This window comes from Aulonocara stuartgranti (genome assembly GCF_965226115.1).
Source record: "Aulonocara stuartgranti genome assembly, chromosome: 9".
NCBI classification, from domain to species: Eukaryota; Metazoa; Chordata; class Actinopteri; order Cichliformes; family Cichlidae; genus Aulonocara; species Aulonocara stuartgranti.
Window position 1 is genome coordinate 7,028,968 of NC_138960.1, and position 14,710 is coordinate 7,043,677.

A 14,710-nucleotide genomic window follows, 5' to 3' on the forward strand; every position below is an offset into this window, starting at 1 on the left:
TCCAGTCGCCCAAACCTTTGATCACATAAAGAAACAATGCAAAGTGAAGACATAATTTTCAGACTTCAGATATTTTGTGACCCTTTAGTGGATTAAAATATCTATAGGAGACATTTTCAGATTGAAGAAAATCAACACTTCTGTAATGAAAATACACAGAAGTATTTGTGCATGTATCGCTATAGTATTGATCATTATCGTATTCCCTTTCCCTTTTTAATTCAGCAAGATTCATTTGTGAACTCTTTGCATATTTTTAGATGATTGTTTATGAGGACTAAACGAATAAAAATCAGAGTTGTAAATGTAGTAACTGTTTTTTCTCCCCTCCTATTCTCTGCCTTAAGCAGAATGAGTTGTCCAAACCACCTGCTGTGCTCTGGGCTCTTTTTCTCGCTCTGCTAAGGTAATTCCATTTCCTTATTGTAGACGAGCTGCGAGTGCAGCACTCAGCTCTGTGGGGGGTCCCTGCCGTCAGCCTCTCCCAGCCCAGATGTGCCGTTACTGTCTGCCGGTCCCAAACCACCTCATCCCTCCGTCCTAGCTCTTTTTTTCACCTTTTGTCCCTCCTCTTTTAGCGCTCGCCCTCACTGCTCTATAGATGTTGCTGCTGCTGTATCTGTCATGCCATGATAATTTGCATTGCTTGTCCTATGAGAGTATCAGGTACACCTGAATATCCTGCACATCCTGGGTTGCCTTTCAGGTTTTTTTTTACTCAGCAGCTACAACAAAACCCAACATGGCAACAAGACATTTTCATTATGTTGATATATATCAGAGCCTGTGTGGTGTAGCTTGTTCAAACTCTCATTAAATATTCAGAACCTTCAGCCTAAATTTAAGGAAAGCTGTCGAAGTACAACCTGCACTTCCTGTTTGCCTGCCTGTGTTTGTGCGTGAGTTGGATTTACTACAGATTGCTGGTTTGAGGTTGTTTTCTTGGAGGAAGTTTCCATTTCCCTTGCGGTTGTCTGTTGTCTGGTGAAGTGGTACCACTTGGCACTCAGCTTCACCACGGTTTGTGTCAGCTTTCTGCAGAGTGTGATCGCAACCAGGGGCCTTAATAATTCAGTTCACATGATGAAATGCACGCACGCACATTCTCGCACCCCTCACACCCTATAGCACTCCAAAGACGGCTACAGGGTGATACACAGAAGGAGAGAGAGAGGGAGATGTGTGGAATTATTCTATTTGAACCTCGAGGGCGGCAGGGTGGCGTTTATCTGGGTCACATTCTGGAGAGGAGGATCATTAAATCTGGAGCATTAGAAATCAGCTACATGAAAACACTAATGCATATGCATGGTGCAAACACAATCCCCCACACTGAGATGGAGATACACACTGACTCACAACTCACGCAGCTTGCCATCCCATTTCATATTTTGCCTGTAATGCTGTTGTGAGATAAAAGCACTCCTCGCTGTACGTTTGATTTTCAATTAACCTGATTCACTGGGGTTAGTACCCTGATGCACCGCAACCTGCGTGCTCGGCGGCTCCAAGGCGCTCCCACTCTGTTCTTTCCACTAATGAGTCATCTTGTGTCTGAGCACAGATAGACAAGCTTCCCTTTGTCTCTGCCACGAGCCTTCTCTAAAAGAGAAATAAAGCAACTAACATAGAAACATAAAAATAACATCTCAAGTTGAACTCTGTATTTGGTAAGCTGTGCTTCCAGGTTAATCTTTGGTCAGAATAAAAACTCAAGTATGATATATCAGGCTAGCGAAGAAATACAAACAACATGATGAAAAGTTTAATCAGAGCAGTCTCGATTGGAAGTAAAGCACTTTTGGAGTTTTCAACGTGTGAAAGGACAGAAATAAGTTTTCCTGTACAGCTGCAGGTAATGAGTTCATGAGCGGGCCCACACATGCAAAAAGAGCGGCACATGCACTTTACTGAATCCCAAAAAATGACAAAACAATTACTTTTGAACAATAAATACCACATCTGTAACAGACTACCTTTCCTGTCATTTCCACCTGAACTGCAGGATCAAATAAGGCAGAGCAGTGCTTTGGGTAATAAGTACTGTTGTTAGCCGCGATCCACGGCTTTGGAGCTGGAGTCCACGAGAGACTGTGTGGAGAAGCAGCTGTGTGACATGAAGGGTCAGCACAGAATCAAACTCCCGTGTAGAGAATGTGACATGTAAAGTCAAAAGCTTGGCTGGTAAGAAGCAGCTGAAGTTTCAAAATAAGAGCGTGGAGATAATCTGAGGATGGAAAATATTAAATGGTAAAATGAGTTACAAAATGCACTTGGGTGACCATTAATATAGCGGGAGTCAAGTTGAGAAACAATGCTGTTCAAGTATTAAGTAGTATATGTATTCAAGTAAACCTGGCTTTGCTATAAAGACAGAGAGATCCTACCCCTAACGCACGCACGCACACACTCGTATTTCTTGTATCCACATTAAGGCTTTAACATTGCTTTCTCCAAGTGCCCCTCTACTTTGTTTGTTTTTAACTTGTTCATTGCACTCTGCTACAAGCAGAACTCTTCACATGGGTGTGTGAAGTGGAAAAGATGTCACTGAGAAGGAGCTGGTTGGGAAACCTTGGATGTTTTGATGTACTGCTTGTTTATGCTGACTGTATTACTGTTTAATGAGCATTAATGCTGTCAGCCAAAGTAAGCTGGGACCCAAACGTCGCCCGTGGCCTATGAAGTTCCTCTGCTACATGCTCTGTAATGGACGGGCTTAGTGCTACAGAAGCAGAGGAAAAAAGCCATTTAACTGCATCAGTACTTGATGTTTACTTCACATAAATAGGTGACATCAAATAAGGAAGAAAGTATTATCATGTTGTATTTCAGGTACATTTCAGGCCAGTTTGTAAACGCCATCTTCTCCTTTATAGTACAAAGATTTGTGTGTTTGGTGAGTCTATGAACGTGTGTGTGCGCACCTGTGCACTGCAGCAGAGGCAGGGTATGAGTTTGACACCTTTCTCGGATTTCCACCCACACCAAACACTTGCACTGATGCCTTCTGTCACCTGGCTCGTCAAAACAAAACCGTGATGTGCGCTCGACGTACTCCTCCCACCGATCTGCTGCCCGGCTAACGAGGTAGTGACTCTAATCTGTCATCATCCTCGTCTGTTTTGGCTGACCTTTCCATTCACAGACTGAAACCACACACAAAAAGGGGGGCACTGGGATCAGCTGTGATCACTTAGTTTTGTTTTCACACACAGCTGGTGGCAGACTTACAACAATGCCAAAAATCTAATCTCGATGGCGGTGGGTTTTGGCAATTTGATCATTGCGGCTTGTTGGATGTTATTTCCTGTTTGCGATTGGCTTTCCGATGGCTTTTGTTGAGCTCTTGTTGTGTCTCGGAAAGTGCTGAGATTAGTTTTTGGCTTTTGTCGTGAGTAGATTCACAACAGTTTTCAGTGCAGAATTCACTGGAGCGTCTGTCACTCTAAATGGAGCGTGTGAACCAGATTTTATGACCCCAAGGTTGTGAACTCTGACCTTTTTATAGCCTTTGTCCATGGTACGGCCACTTCTCAAGCAGTCCCTTCTGATTCTTTCTGCCATTGCCTTCATCTTGCTCTGTATTTTCTTTCTCTCTCCCTCCTTACATCCATCTCCCTCTCTCCCTCCCTGTGTCTCTGAGAGGATCAGGTCATTCAGCTAATGAGTCCTCCTATTTAAGGCTAGCACCAGAGCCCTAAATAGATCTCTTAAGATCCTTTAATCGGCCGCTGAGGCCTCTTCTGTTCTCCGTGACGACTGTGTGGATGTAGTCAGGTTGTTACAGTAGCTACTACTTGCCACATCGACATACCTGCTCAGGACCACCCCAGCCCTGACCGGACTCGTCTCTCTTCTTTCGGACCATGTTTTCATACCTGAGGACCCCTCATTACATTGTGAGTAGCTGCCATTGTGCACTGTGTAAGAGAAGGCTTAGTGAATGGGACTGGATGTGTCAAGGCTTAGGCTACTTGGCTGAGGGGAAAAGTGGAGCAGGTGTTGGTGAGTCTGGGATCTTGTCATGGTCTCTGATAATCACTACCATGCTGTACCAGCAGACTGCTCAGGGCTCGTATAATTTCAAAATCTCTGGTAGCCCTTCGGGCAGACACTCTTCAGTTTATGGTAGCCCAAAATAAATTTAAGTAGCATGAAAAAAAAGAGGACAATTTTTCTTTGATTGACTTAAAAAATTGTTAAAACACAAATTACAACAACTGTAAAAAAAAAAAAATACAATCATCAACTCAAATATTTGGTTCTAATTGAACAGAAACTTCTATGAACTTGTAAGAACTGTGTAGAACATGAATCAGTCTGTGTCAGATCCTGAATCTGACATTTCCACTGAAGTCACGGGTAAGAGGTAAGTGGAACCAAGATCTAGGCCATTTGCTTTGTTTGCAAAGACTGAAAAATTTTGCCAAAGGTAGTTCACTCTTTGCAACATCACGCTGTTCTAAACAGCTTTTTCTTCTGCGTTTCTTCTGGACTTCTTGTTGTGCTGGGTTTATTTTTATTTTTATCTTTTGTCCATGAAACCAAAAAAAGCTGCGCTTTTCTTTTGCCTCATAGCCTGATTTGTCATATCTTTTCCGTTTTGTGATCGGCTTTTCTTTGGCTGTCCCTTCTTCACCCTGACCTGTCTTATTTGGCTCTGCAGAACTAAAATACCTGCGTAAATCCATCTGCTTTTACACAGGCACTTGCATAATGATCAGCGATTCTCTGCGCAATCAACCTGTATCACATGTTTAAGCTTGCTGCGGGAGATTTCACTTGTCACGTTTGAATAGTAAGCTAATGAGTGATAAGACGATGTCAGAGGAATTAGTGCGCAATTAATCTGTCACTCACCAGTCAGTAGCTGCCGCTCTCTATTCACAGTTCGCGCGATCGCAAAGTGAAAGTGAAGCAAAAAACAAGCGGAAATTCAAACGCGATTTCAATATGTCACATACTGACAGCTACGTTTGCCAAAGAATGCAAAAGCATTGACATATTTTTTCTTCCTATGACAGCCTGACGGGCAGGGCTGAGATGGATTTTGGTAGCCCGACCAGAAAAATCGCTAGCCCCGGGACGTCGGGCTAGCAATTTTGCGAGCCCTGCTGCTGTTGTAATTTCCTTGTGTAAAAAGCATGTGTTATTGATAGAATAATTCCATAAAAAAGACTAATACTATTAGATATCCGACTTCTGTATATTTCGTTTTTAAATAATAGGAATAAACAAGTACCTCTATGCTGTAGCATAGTTGTTTCACCTAAGTGCATACTAAATATAGAGCTAGAGGTGCTACTTTACGTTTCTCGTTAAAAATTGAATGTGCGAGTTGATCATTTAATTAGAATAGCAGCAGAGCAGCTTCGTAGTAAAACTGCTTTTGTACCTCATGCTGTACCTGTTGGCTCCCGGTAGTCACCATGACGAGTGAAGTTCCAGAGAATTAAAACTAAAAAAGATGACAGTAATCCAAACTACACTGGTAAATAGCAATATAGCAATCTATATGATAATATGAAATCTATAATCAAAGCATCCATCATAGAACTGGAGCTATGTCTGTTTACCAGACAGTCACCAAAACAGTAACACTAAAACATTCCACAGCTCATAAGTTTAAACAATGGAAGCCAATGCAGAAATGCCTTATACACACACTCCAGCAGGGGGCATAAGTTCCAGTCGACTGTAAAATATCGAGGAGAGGAGAAAATTCATGAACTGACTGAATTCTTACATCACCATGTTAAATTCAGTGAGCTCTTTAGAATTACCTATTTTTTTCAACAATGTATTTTATTTTATACACTGTGGGGCTGAAATCACATTAGGAGGTTGGCCCAATACCTTTGTCCATATAGTTTAGCAAGGCGTTCTTTAGGGTGGTTTAACTGTTGATCGGTAGGTTTCTACAATATGAGCACTCAAGATCCACTTCTGTGGAAACGTTAGACCTAACATCCAAAGGATATACGCAATTATTAAAACCACCTGGTTAACACCGTGACATAAAAACAGAAAAGTCGAGGCATGTCATTGGTAGCTGCTCCTGTGGGTCTTGTGTGTTGTCTCATGGGGATTTACTGAAATGTCCCATAAATGTTCAGCCTGGGATTGAGATCTGGGACAAGTTCGGTGGAGTGCATTATCCTGCTGAATTAGGCAACCGGTTGCCATGGGGAACATGCATCTTCAACAACCTTTACGTGGGCGTTATGTGTCAAAGTAACATTTAACACACGAATGGCAAGTTCAACTGGGCCTTACTTATAGAAGGTTGACAATTAGGACCTCCCCGTTCAGTTGACTCTGATTCTGCAGTTCACTACAGTGATTCAAATACCAATTCCTTTATTTTGACATAATAACATGCTATTGGTGGGGGAAAACACTATTTCAACTCAAAGGCATTTCTTGGTTGGTTGAATAACTACAGCAGCTGTGTGTTGTTAAGGGTTACATCTCAGTGTGTACTGATATCTCTGCATTGGTGTTGTTCCTTGAATCTTCATAATGAATATTGGTTAAGGTTTAGCACTACAAGTAACCAATCACATTGTTATGATGTCATAGTTTTACAATGCAGAAAAAAACCCTGCTGATGTCCACTCAGGACAAAAAAACTCAGAAAATGGGAAGCTAGGGACAGGGCTGGGAGCGTTATCGTGGTTAGTGATAAAGTTACAGCGGCTAAGGTTATGTGTGATTGCAGGAAACCATGACGTCACAGTAATGTGATTGTTGACTTGCGATGTGGTACTTGGACCAACATCAATTATGACGATCCAGGAAAAACACCAACAGAGAGAGATCAACACCGGGCCTGCATCACACACAGGAGGTCACCCACATGACCGCGTTTTTTTTAGAGAGGGGCTCAGCTAGCAGGGAATTACTTTACCTAAGGTTTCGCCTTCTCTCTTCTGATAGCCACGAGCACAACGCATGTTATCATCTTGATAAATTAATCTTTTGAGTTGAATCAGGGATCCTTAACTGTTGCTTTGAAACAGTGACTTTGAAGGGGGCAGCCCTGGTAAGACTAAAGCATCCTCAGGAGTATTTCTAAACCTTGGCTGTCTGTCTGTTTCGGGTTACATGAGAGAGAAGAGGCTGATGCTTGTTTTCACATTCTTCCTCCAGCATCAAAAGGGAGTCGGAGCGAGTGAGTATAAAGAGGATCTGACCTTCACTTAACCACGGGGCAAATGCAGTTCAGCCTGAACGGGCCTGTAACGAGAACAGACTGTGTCAGTGAACAGAGCTGATATTGTGAGATGTGACAGTGCCTCGCCTGCGTGCTCTGAGGTGATTGTCTTCACAATTAAAGTTTTTCCTCAACATGGGTTGATGAGTTGAAGCACCCCCCCCCCCCCCCTCCTCTCTGTTACCCACACACCTGCCTTCCAGTGTGAAGGAAGAAAAGACTGAAATACACCATGTACAGACAGTTCTTTTATTCTCTAATAATAACTGGCAGGTTGGCTTAACCCCTTCCACCCACCACCTCTCCACAGCAACCACAGTAGTACCTACTGTGGCTCTGTTGTTCTCTATTGTTAGTGTCTGCCTATGTCACAATGTTTCTGCCCGCTCCCTCCCTCCTACCAAGTAACCCTTGTGACACTTCACACCTCTTTTTAACCCCCCCCCATTTCTTCCATTTCCCCCGTCATAGTCAGCTGCTCAGCTGCAGTGACTGAAGGCTGACTGGTCATTGTTATCCTCTGTACCAAGAACCCTTGTATTGTGTGCCGTCTTTGCACTTCATCGCTCACAGCATCAATAGACCTCAGACCTACTGCTACCAGGCTCTCAGGGCCTGTATTTTCCATCAGCCCTCCTCACAATGTACAGGACAGTGAAGGGGAGGATAGCGGAATACCTCACATGTACCAGAACAATTTCAAAATTCTTCTTATGTGAACTGTGAAACCGTCTATTTCTGCCCGTTAACTGTTTTATGGAAGACTGCAGCCAGTAAACAAGGAGCATGCAGATGTAAGCTTGGACAACGAAGAGTTGTCACATTTAATCCAGCCCTCTCATATGATACATAATCATTTAATACTGCAGCACTGGTTGACTGTTCAGTGAACGCTGGTATAAAGCAGTGATGACTGTTTCTTCTAGCATTTGTTATCATGAAGCATGTTGACTTGATACAGTAGGGCAAGCACTTTTTCATAAGGTGTTTTTCCTTAAAGAACTATTTCAAGTTTCAGCAGTCAGTTTTTCAATCAACAAATTCTCCAGTATCTGTACTTTTTTGTGTTTAATTTATGCTTTTTTTAATTATTCAGTGACACCTTTGTATGTGCACCACAAATATTTTAAAATGATTAGCTTTCAAATGGCTCACAAAACTGATGTGACATAATAGATAAACGGCCACAGCCATGCATAAAGTTCTCATCTCAGTCCGTAGGCCAGTATCGATCAGAAAGACCCGTACCATGTCTGACTGTTGCATAACGGTGAATCACTAATTCCTGCAGTTCTTTTCATTGTGTCGGCTCATATAACAACGACGTTGTTGCAGTTACCTGGATGGAGCAACGCTGTAATTAATGTTATTAGTGCTCTTTGTATTGTGACAATTCCAAATGTCTGCTTTAACCATAAACCTTTTTCATGCATGGGATGTTAATTAGATATAGGATTATAGCATTTGGAACTGGAACACATAACTATAATAGAGCCTTTATGTTGGAAATGTCATTGGTTGCACTCGGGTTTATTTGCTGCCATGAAAAGGTGTCAGACACCTTCAAACCTGCGGTCTGCTTGGAAGGCTTGCAGCCGTAACGCACCACCGTTCTCTTCAGTTTTCATTTGCCCCTCAGGGCTTGTGCATATTGACAACAATCACTCACTGAAGTTAATGTTTGTAATTACGGTGAATTAATTAGACCTCAGTTAGCAGCAGCCCCAGTGAGTTGTCTAGATAAGAGGGCTGTTTATATATAATTTTAGGTAACAGACCTTAAAAAATGTTTTTGTCACATACAAAACATAAAGCAGGGAGACTTATTCTGACATATTTCTGTTATTGCAGGTGAATCTTCTTCAATAAAAACAGACACACATTTGTTTTCATATCTTAGTGAGGACAAATCTAATTGACCTAATGCCAATTTGTTTAGACAAAGATTTCTAAACTTGTACACACACACACACCTCTCTGTGTCTAAAACTAGTGTTCTTCCACTGCTGCCTCTGTAGCAGGACTTACTACAGTCCAGTGACTTAAATCGAGGCTGACCTTTTTTAGCAGGCTACTGTAGGTATTACATAATCAGCTTCACAGGATGCAAACACAGGGCTGGTGTTTATAAAATGTGACATCTTGAACCTAAGGTTGTCAGTTTTTCTCGCAGCAGTATAACTTTTTTTAGACATGCACTCGTTTTGACTAATCTGTTGGCATCTGACCAGTTTGTTCTTCATGCACGGGAATAATCTACACTACCTTGTGGGAAATCACAGATGTTAAAAAATTAATATAAGACAAAAGTCTAAATATCCCAGAACAGCACTGGGTCACCTATAATGTCAAACATATTACATGTTATTGAAGGCTAGCTGTTGTTGACAATGATGTAGAGTATTTAAAATTATACTAATAGTAAAAGATACACAGTTAAAAGTAACACAAAGGACGCAAGTGGACACAAAATTCAGTTTCCAGATGTGTAAAAGGTTGAAGCAGTTGAGTCGTTTTTCTTCCAAGTTCGGTGAGGATTGGATGGACTAGCACCGACATGCACTTGAACTAAAATCCTGTTATTTTGTAAAAGTAAACGATGATGATCCTTGGAAGGCTCCACAAAAAAACAAAACAAAAAACTGCACTATTTGGCTTTCAAAACCAAAATAGCAAAAACTGTGTCATTCTGTGCTTATGCCAACTTACAGTAGCTACACCGATCAGCTGCAATCATTACTTTATTAATGTCTTAAGATAAATTATTCCAGACAATGAGGCAGTTTGTCAGCTAGCGTAAAAATAATACTTCACTTCTGTTTATACAGTTTATTAGATATAATATCTGTGTACTGTGACTTGTTCCACCAGTGTGGGAATATCTGAATTAAGCTATGACAAGTGACCTAACTCTAATGAACATCCTGATGTGTGAAAACAGCTGATGATTGACTTGGGAGAAGCAGTTCTTTGTATGAAAGGCTTTAACTAAAGCATGCTAGCTTGTTCCAGCATTTAGTAGCCACCCCTGACCTCTGGAATCCCTGAAGAGGATGACAAGAAATTTTTCTGCAGCATAGGTCAATAAGATTATCCTAATCCTCTACTGTTTGTTTAAGTTTGCAAAATGAACACGCCATCAGCGTGTTATCAGCAAATGTGTAGATTTTAGTAATCTGTAAAAGCTGTCATCACTAAAAAAGTCCCAATTATCTAACAGGTTGATATCTCAGCTCTGATGGCAGCTGACTCGCAATATATTTGGCGTCTGTACTGTGAAGACAGTAACTCGATCTGTTTTTGTCCCAGTCCCTGCTTCAAGTGCTCATCTGTCTGCAGCAGGAACATTTTTTTGGATGCTGAGATGACAGTGAAGGACGGGAGTGCACCATTCCTTCTCTTCCAGGAGTCGGCTAGGATTTATTTCATCATTATTTATGTAACTGTTTCGGTGTTATCGGCGTGAAATGAATCACTGGTTTTAGTTCAGCTGAGAAACGGTCTAATCACGCCTTCACTGCATGACACATCCTGCTGTTTTCTTCTCACCTGCTCAGGACTCATCAGGATTTGATTAATTTGAGCCAAGTGCCTGCAAATGCTGACAAACCAAGAATACAGATGTTAATATACATCAACATGTTTCCAGAACTCATCAATGAGGTCATTATGTACCTCCACTGCTGCATACAGTTTGTGATTTCTGAAACCTAATCTACTAAAACAGGGAGCACTGAGGGAGTGCTTTCTGCAGACTGACACGTTTTTCTTTATATGTTGAAGCCTTTGTGTGTAAAACGCTTCTTTTATAAAAAGTTGAAACGTGCGTGTGTGTGTGTGCGTGTGTGTGCGCGTGCGTATGAGCCCTTGCACGTGTATTAAAAGGATATGTGCACGTGCACACATTCTCCTCGTCTCTCACAACAACAAAGCCTCGTTCCATCTTTCTGATGTGTGGAGCCAATGTTCCAGCTTTGTTCTGCTGCAGAGTGGAAGTGACCTCTGGTTCAGGCTCCAGTCAGATTCATTAAAATAAAAACCAGGTGCTGACGCACATGAAGACCTGCGCAGTTAAACATACTCTTATTGGCAAAATGAAATGCAGTCTGAAACGGGCATGTTAATGATACATTCTGCTTGTGTTGGTTGCCATGTTGTATTGGCTGATTTAGTGGGCACAGTACCATCACATGCTGTCATAATGGGACTGGGGGTTGTTAGGGTTTGGGACAGAGCTTTTGTGCCAACCAAGGAAACGCCTTGACGTTTGATGTTCACGAGGAAAATATTTCCCCCCGCTTGCTCCTGAAGAACAAACCCCAGAGACATTAGCTCCGTCTAAAACCTTGTATGAAGTCTGTAGGGATGGGTATTGATAAGATTTTCACGATTCCGATTCCATTTTCGATTCTGTTTAACGATTCGATTCTTTATCGATTCTTATTTTTAAAAAAGGAGAACACTAAGGTCGATTAGCTTAGAACTTTGTTTTATATCTTCTCTTTGAACAAGATAGAAATTTAGGAGTAACATGGCCTTACAAACCCAACAGTGAGATCTTGAGAGATCCAGCCTACGGCTCTTCAATGGGGTGTCACAGGGTCCCCAGGAAAAAAATTGTAAATGTAAAATAATAAAATAAATATTCTTCTGTAGCAATAACAAAGTATAACATAAATTATTCTGTAGCAATTACACAAGAATATCCAGTAATGTCCCTGCCTACAATTAAACACATTCACTTACCAAAGTGAAATCGGGGGCATCTGCTGTGGCAAATGGGTTCAAGCCTCGGTGACATTCGTCTATCCTGGCCTGAAAGGAGACGCTACCAGTAGACTGCAGTGAGAACTGCCAGCATCTGAGCCAGACTCTGTCTGTCTCATCATGGTCACCTAAATGCACAGTAATAGCAGGTTTTGTAATAAGGCAGATCGCGCTAACATAATATGCACTGTTAGTTGATTATTTACCTGCCGCATTAACGGGAGAGGACGTGTAAACGTTACCGCTGCTGCTGGGTTGAGATTCACGAGTCCGGAGCGGATTTAAAAACACGATCGCGTGTTTTGTGAGCAAATGCTTTTGCATATTCGTAGTGTTTCCTCCCTTAAATGAAATATCTACTTTGCAAGTATTGCAAGTTGCCCTGTTGTCATCCGTTCTCGTAAAGTATAACCAAGCTTTTGAGCGTTTGAGCCGCTTAGGCACCGTGTTTCCTGCCAGGTAAGCGACGCTCTGCAACATGGTGACGTCATTTGGGGCGACTGGAATTGATAAGGGAATCGTTTGCAAAAATGGCAAACGATTTCAAGGAATTGAAACAGTGGGAACCGGTTCTCAACAAGAACCGGGTTTCGATACCCATCCCTAGAAGTCGGGTGATGTAAGGTTGACCATGGGAAAACTTTGAAAATCAAACTACACAGAGCTGAGCTGAATAAATCAAACCCCATAAACTGTCATGATACCCGTTCCAGCTTTTTAAGTCAAGATTGAATTTTATACTTACCAGTACCTGTTATTCAACTACCACCCGAACACAACTGTCAGCTAACAAGGTGCACCATGAGTCATGTAGTTACCTTTTTCAGACACAAATTTTAAAACATTGTAATCAATCAGTGTTGTGGTTGAAGCCTGGCCTTATCAGGTAGCATCAGTGGCCGAACTCACAAATATGCCTGGGGCTAAATGGGAGCAGATCCCTGCAGCCTGGTTCCAGCATTTCTTAAAAATCCTAAAATCATAAACGTAAAGGCTGCTGTGGCAGTAGATTAATGCTATAACAGCCTGGTTTCTGTAATGAAATCCTTCAGCTCTCTGCTGACCTTGTTTTTCTGTCTAATGAGCTGTTACAGATTGAATATGTGTTTTTATGATGTAGTTTGTGCTTTAGTAAAGTGTGTTGTATCTACTGTAAAGCAATGTTGTACAATAAAAATAGATCTGTATTTCACTAGAAACAAACACGGCTCGTCAGAATGCCGCATTTGGATAGACTTCTCCAATAACAGCTCTGCTCTGTGTGTGATGAAAGCCGAGGTTTTCCTGCCTGCTATGCTCAGCATGAGACCATCAAGTGGAAGGATAATGGCTTTGTTTAAGCAGCTGGGTTAACACAGATCCTGTGCTGCTGCATTTGCGGAGTAATGCACTGGATAGTGGATCAAGTCAAGTTTTCTTTGAGTTAGCCCGGTCAATAAATAACAGAAAGGAAAGGCAACTATTTGGGGTCCTCCCGGATCAATGTGACACAGGTCTGTGTGGACGTGTATCTGAATGGTTTTTGTGACGTAACAGACTCGTCTGCTGAGAATTTTAATTATAAGGCACCAACTATGTGTGTGTCCCAGGTGGTGGACTTCCAAGAAGTATAAGAGTGTAATTGAGGTCTAATTGATAAAAGCTTTGTTTACCAAAATTAAGACTTAAAAAAAATTAGTACAACCAATCAGTTCTCTTTTCTGTGTTCTGTTAGCTGCAGCATTAGCAGTGCTGCAGTGTTTGTCGGCAGATAAAGTCCGGGCATGAAAAATAGTAATAACGTCAAAAAACAAACTCATGCCTCTTATGGATTATCTGAATGCTTGCAGGTTCCCATGGTAACCGTGGTCTTACCAATGTACGGCTCAACAGATTGCATATTCAAAACTTATTTTCATCCATTCGAAGCTGATCATAACCATCTTTCTTGCAGGTTGTGTGTTCTGCAGAAGTGTTTGTGGTGATTTAAGCAGGTTAGAAGCAACGCTGAACTATCAGGCTATCCCAGCTACCACAGGGCGAGAGGCGGGGCCAAGGAAACCTTTAAAGCTAAATCCAAAATGGTTCTTTTGTGCGTCATGGCCAAAATGGGAGTGGGGCCCCCTGGTGGGTCATGAGCGAGACAGGCATCGGTGGGCAAGACACGAAAACAGGGCGTTGTTGGAATGCTACTACGCAAGTAACCCTGGCGGAAGGGGTTACATGAATAGGATGAAGGACCTATGGATTCTTCGATACCCAACATCCACAATGACGGCGAAACAACTAGTAGCTCAGTGTTCCAACATTCGAAAGAAGGGACTGCTCGCACAGCTAGAGATTGACGAGGTACAATATAAAAAATATTACGTGAAGTACCCTCAGAAGGTCTGCTAGATGATGATAATGCAGCACTACGGACGATACCTACAACCACGCTTACCGAGACTAACAAGCTGATCTATAATACGGCAGCAGTGATCAGTGAGATACTTGGCTATAAGTTGAACAGCCACAAGGGGCAGTACCCTCCATGGAGAAGGAGGCTAGAGGGCAAGATCAAAGTAGCACGGAGGGAGGTTAGCCAACTAACGGAGTTGCAGAAAGGTGCGACAAAGAAAGTGCATAAAAAGTACAGCAAGCTGTCCATACCTGAGGCCTTGGAAACTGCCAAGCAAAGACTCACAGCCTTGGCCAGCCGCTTGAGGAGGTACACCAGAGAGATAGAAGGCAGGAGAATAAACC

General features: G+C 42.1%; 1 protein-coding gene across 3 annotated transcripts in view; it reads left to right on the forward strand.

Moving 5' to 3' along the window:
* Positions 1-14,710, forward strand: part of arhgap12b (Rho GTPase activating protein 12b) — a 63,039-nt gene that overhangs the window by 23,022 nt on the left and 25,307 nt on the right. The window lies entirely within an intron of this gene.